At 39.1% G+C, this 6,000-nt stretch overlaps 1 non-coding gene across 1 annotated transcript; it reads right to left on the reverse strand.

Annotated features, from left to right (window-relative positions):
* Positions 1-3,657: 3,657 nt before the first annotated feature.
* trnar-ccg lies at positions 3,658-3,730 on the reverse strand. Its single transcript has one exon. It is a non-coding gene; the product is annotated as a tRNA-Arg (tRNA).
* Positions 3,731-6,000: the final 2,270 nt, after the last annotated feature.

A 6,000-nucleotide genomic window follows, 5' to 3' on the forward strand; every position in this document is an offset into this window, starting at 1 on the left:
CTCACTGAAATCAATATTAGATTTTCCTTCCTTATTCCTTGTTCTAATAAATGAATGCACCATCTTTTGTCACAGATTTTTTTTTTTTTTTTAAATTTGGTGTTCATATCAATTATATTGAAAAATTACAAGTGAACTACTGGAATCTACAGTGGTGGCATTGCTAGAAATCCAGTGGGGCAAGTGATCAGGTGACCACAGAGGTTGCAAAAAGCTCTTAGATTTATTATATATTTGAAAGAGAAAATAAAGGTGAACACTGAAGTCTGGCTTGAACTGTTAGATTTTGGATTAATTGAAGGTGTAGCCTGCCAACAAACAGTTATAACACATTTTTGGTGAAATTCCTCTTGTCGCTGCTTTGTCCAGATGTCAGCAATACACTCAGTGAGTAAAATATTATCATGACCATTTGAAATGAGGCATAAAATAACAAAAAATATGTTTAAATCACAGTAATAAAGTCCTGATACGATAAACAATCACCTATTTATGCATCCAGCAGAAGCAGAGTAACACAAGCAGACAGAGGACAAACATGGCTAACTGTGTGAGCCTAAACCTTCAGCTCTAAAATAAGCCTTTTCTGACCCTGCAAGTGCTTAAAACGTCCTTGCTTTTCTCCCTCCCAGTAACATTTCCACGCTTAACACACTTGGTGGGGCAGATATTCAAAGAGCACACAGAGGACCGAGGCCATGCTGTAGCTCCCATCAATTAATCAAGACGTTGGAGGCTGTGTCCAGTCAACAAACTCCGTCACGAGCATCCATCACGTTGTTTATAGCCTAGAAACGCTCACACACACACACACACACACACACACACACACACACATACTTGTTGTCCTCTGACTGTCCACCATCACTACAGCAGTGTAGTTTTGTTTGTTTTTTCATGTACCGATGATTTACAGTCTCTTGGTTTCAGGATCATACCGTGAGCTCTTTTGCTCCTGATGCATACCCACTGTAATATTGTTTCAAGGCAGAGCATGAGACTTAACTGTAACTTTTGTGGGAAACACTAGCTTATCCTCACACCTTTTATTGTCATAAATCTAACGTAACAGTAAGCATCTCAGTAGCAATGCACAAGATACCAAGAATATCACGCACATACATTTATTGAAGTACTTCAATAGGGGTGCATGCATTTTATTCTTGGCTTCTGTTGACACTTTGAACTTTTAATAACACAATATGCAAACAACCAGGTGGTCATCTAGCACCTGCCACTGTTAAGTCTATTTCTGTAAAGTAATGTTTACTTTATTGTTGTTGGTTGAGTCTTTGTTACTCTCACATCAGGAGTTCAAATAGTTGTATTTTCCTTAATTCTCAACATGTCAGCGTGTGGTCTGTGTCCAGGTAATGAGTCACCACGACGACAGTATGTGCCAAATGAGAAAAAAGTTACCAATCTATGCCTGACTTTTGACTGAGAAAACTGTGAATACACTGTGGCAACCTATTAAACACACAAAAATACAATGAATGCCATTTGAAAACTTCATTAGCATTTCATTCCCAAAATATGTATAGCAGAGCTCCACGGGGACTGCATGCCATTCAAAAAAGGGCAAATTAACATAGTGCTGCTGTCACATGAAAACACTGCTCCGGTGCTGTTTTTCTTGCTCTTCCACTTAGTTATTTTGAATATTTTGAAGTAAATACATAATATTCTTTGACGTAAAATACATGCACATGCACTGGAAAATTATAAGCATCATATTTTGCAGCTACAAACGTTCAGCCAAGAGCAGGAACAGTATGAAAACAGTATGATGGCTACCAGTGCACAATCACATCTTATAAATTGTACCATCAGTATTAAGAAAAAAAAAAAAATATATATATAGAGGTATATTTGATAAACAGTTTGATAACATACAGAATACATCAGCTTCTATGTGTGCATACGATCACTGTGGAAATACTTTTCCTGCATCTGATCGGGTGAAGCTGTTACCCCGCAGCAAAGAGCAACTGTACATGAAATACAGCAAAGAATTTGGGTGCTGAACTTCTGCCTTTTGGCACAGCTGCAGTCAAATGAAAGCAAGATTATGTCACAGGACAGCAACTTAGTGCCGCTGTGCCATTTCTTCAGGCAGGATGTAGCAAAAGGCAGCAATTTAGGTATCTGCATCAGTAGATCCCCAGTGAATAGCCTTTTGAAATCCTGCAGCATCCTTTTGAGTGCATTCATTCATAGTTACCTGCCATTAGAAGCTTAACATTAGACCTATCTGCTGGATCTGTACATCTGTATGCTTATATTGTCAGTGATATTTCAGGTATTTTTAATCTTATTTTTCCATATACAGAAGATAAAAAGAGTCTAGATTCATGCAGTGTCTCATTTTGCATTGTTAGGTCACCTCTGTTCATAAAGGATGGCCCCTTTTTTGCTGACAAAGAGTCAGCTGTCTCCCCCTATGGTCCCTGTGCCACCTCTGATCCATTAAGTATCAGCTACCGAGGTAGGATATATAAGGTCTCAGTATCTAATCCCATTCATTGTGATATGATATGCAAGCCAGCAGAATGTCAGCTGAATGCCATGAGGACACTATGAAGCGTTCATTTGTCTGAAGTATACTGAATGAGTATTTGGAGCAGTGGTTCTCAAAGTGGGGTCCTTGAGGGGGTTCCAGGGGGTCCCCAGTAAAAAGAGGAATCATTTATTTCCACTATAATATCATCCGTAAGTAACATGATGACAGAATGTATGACTATTTTGGTCATAGGTTTCAAACACTTTCTGTAATAAACCATTTAAAGCAAAAATCTTATCAAATGGGGGTCCACTAATTCAGAGGATAAATGCACACTGACCTCCTCTAATCATACAATGCATCAACACCCAGTTGACGAACACACACTTGGGATTAGAAAAAGACCTTAACTTTACTAAAATAGAGACATTTTAAGTTGTCGTAGTAGGAAAAGCACAGGTGTTACTAATAACATTAACAGTGGCTCACTTCTCTCCAGGTGTCCCAGTAAGCCATGACAGTGTGACAGAGAGCCAACGTGCACAAAACCAGAACCCTGAAACTGAAGCAGCTAAATGGAATCAGCCATGATTAAATTTATGATTTACACCTGTGCTTTTTCTACTGTGACATGTTAAAAGACAGTGTGACAGTAACTGCAGTAATGTTAACCATTTTATATCGATTAATCTGTTGATTATTTTCTCGATTAATCAGTTAGTTGTTTGGTGTATAAAAGGTCAGAAACTAGTGAAAAATGTTGATCACTGTTTCCCACAACCTGAGGTGATGTCCTCAAATGTCTTGTTTTGTCCCAACCAACAATCCACAACATAAAGATATTCATTTTACTGCCATAGAAGCCAAAAGAAACTAGAAAATGTTCACATTTAAGAAGCTGGAATCAGATAATTTTGAAGTTTTCTTCTTAAAAAATGACTCAAAACAATTAATTGATTATCAAATTGGAGATTATTTTAATAGTTTTCAACTATTAATAAACTTGCAGCTTTTTAAGTTACCATTTGTTTTTGGAAGAAAGCTGTTAACTGTAGTGGATATCATCTCTTTCTTCAGCTTCACTGCATAAACAGCTGGCTTTCAGTAGTTCATACACACATGCTAATTAAGGAGCGCACATGTCGACACATCTGTAACCCAGGTGGGACTCGAACCCACAATCCCCAGCTCCGGAGGCTGATGCCTTATCCATTAGGCCACTGGGTCTGAGGATTCTAGACATCCTCCACTTACAAATCTTTGCTAATTTCCACTACACAATTTAATATTCTGCTGCCTATTGCTCATCATGTCTTCTTTACATAATTATCTCCATATAATTATGTTGGGTTTTTGCACAGATTATTTGCTTTTTGAGAAACTGCACTAATTCAACAGCCTGGCGCTCATGCATTACATATTGTGGACAGAAATTGCTCAATAAAAATGCATTCAGGACTAACGTCAATTCAGGTGGGTTGAGCAATACATGAGTGACTGTTCTGTCCTTCAAATGAACCTGTTTTACAGCTGACTGGATGAGCACACTGGCTGAGCTACCCATAGTTCTTTGCATATTTCACAAATGTCCTTGAAACCAACCTACCCTATTCAATAAAGACAGATCAGTTCATGAACAGCTGAGTGGTCCATCGAGGGTCGACCATCCCATAAGAATTAAGCTGTTTTACGTTGTGTTTCGGTGTGAAAGTGGATATAGGTTTGTATAAGGAAGACATATTTTGTTTGTTTGGAAAGTGTGGAGTGCCTTTATGACATCTATCTCTCTTTTCACCTCTTCCCCTTGCAGACCCAAGTAGGTTTCTACATAGTTACTGTCCCAAAATAGCATACTCACCTCCTGTGTGTTGTTAAAAGTGCTGTAGCTGTAATTAAGAACCAGTGTGATACGCTTCACATCTGATAACTCAGAGGCAACTTTTGAGGTTTTTGGTCCGCAAACGTGAATTTACAAAATACATTTATGTGTTTTGATGTTATAGGAGAAATAGCGCTTCATCTTCATGTGAAACTGAAACTCCTCGTTGAATCACTACATCGCAAGGTGGACAAATGTGGCGTCCTTATGACTTAGATTTCTCTCTGTCTGTAATGCAGAGGCACAGTATTCGTATTTTAAAGAACATTTTACAATATTATTGATTTCACAGCACATGCCTTCCTCTTTTTTGCCCATGCTTTTAGGCTTTTCTTTGCACTGTAGCGGCTCATATTCCTCTGTCTGAAGGGCACAGTGGCCTCTGTCAGGCTATTCTGTGAAGTCAGAGGGGAGGAGTGGTTAGCTTTGGAAATTAGTCCGCTGTCCATCATTCGTGCTGCACTCTGAGGTCCCTGGAGAGAGAAAGAGGGAAAGGCGAAGGCAGAGGGAAGGAAAGAAGCAGGCGGAGGGATTGCATGTAACTGTGCATGCGTGCGTGCGTGTGTGTGCGTGTGTGTGTGTACCAGGTATTTCTCATGTTGTGGGGACATAAATCTGTTTACACGGTCATGTTGTGGGGACTCGCCTCCCTTATAGGGACAAAAAGCAAGTCCCCCTAACGTAAATAATTAATTTTAGGGTGAAGACTTAGTTAAGGTTAGTTAGGGTTACGTTAAGGTTAGGGTAAGGGTTAGGGTTAGGCAAGTGGTGGTTATGGTTAAGGTTAGGATAAGTCTCCAGGAAATGAATGTAAGTCAATGTAATGTCCTCTGAAGTGATGGAAACATAACTGTGTGTGTGTGTGTGTGTGTGTCCATCAACCCATAGAGGACCTCAGACGTCCCAGACAGGGGGAGGTGTGTACTGCTGCAATGCGTAAAGGCATCACAGCTTCATGCAGCGAGCAGACAGCCAAACTGAAAAGCTGAATGACTGACTGACTAGTCGACTGACTCGGGGGTTTATGCTATATAATAGTCTTATGAACTGAATAGCTCTCAGAATAGTTGATTTCCTAGCTAACTTCACAGGCTTTTCAGGTACGTCACACGTCTCTTAACAACCACAGGTGACGCCATCGTGCAGGTCTAAGTGTTCTATTTGAAGTCGAATCATCTGAGGAGAATGATTTATTTCCACATTTATTTTACTGAAACACAAAATCATCTTTAATGTCCCCTTCTGCTCAAAAGCGGCTTTAGCAACACACTCAGGTTGACCTTCAGTTTTACACTCAAAAGCTGTTTTCACTTTGTTTTCAGGAAAGTTTCTCTGTGCCCACTTTAAATCTGAGTTTAAAACAACTTGTCAACTAGTTTGGAAGCCAATTATGGTTCATATTACAACTTACAAAAAGTGTGATGTGGAAACCTGAAGCTTTCAGTGAAGTAGGAGTCAGCCTGTGTCCAGCAGCCTTTGAAATAAGAAATATTACCTGTAGCATATTTGTAGATTCTAAGGGGTAGATGTAATTTTAAGTTTAACAAGGTAATTGAAAAAAAAACATATTAGACACAATTTATTATTCAAGTGTTAGGGTATTTTCATATGTCTCAAA

The sequence above is a fragment of the Thunnus maccoyii genome, chromosome 2, assembly GCF_910596095.1.
Source record: "Thunnus maccoyii chromosome 2, fThuMac1.1, whole genome shotgun sequence".
Classification (NCBI taxonomy): Eukaryota; Metazoa; Chordata; class Actinopteri; order Scombriformes; family Scombridae; genus Thunnus; species Thunnus maccoyii.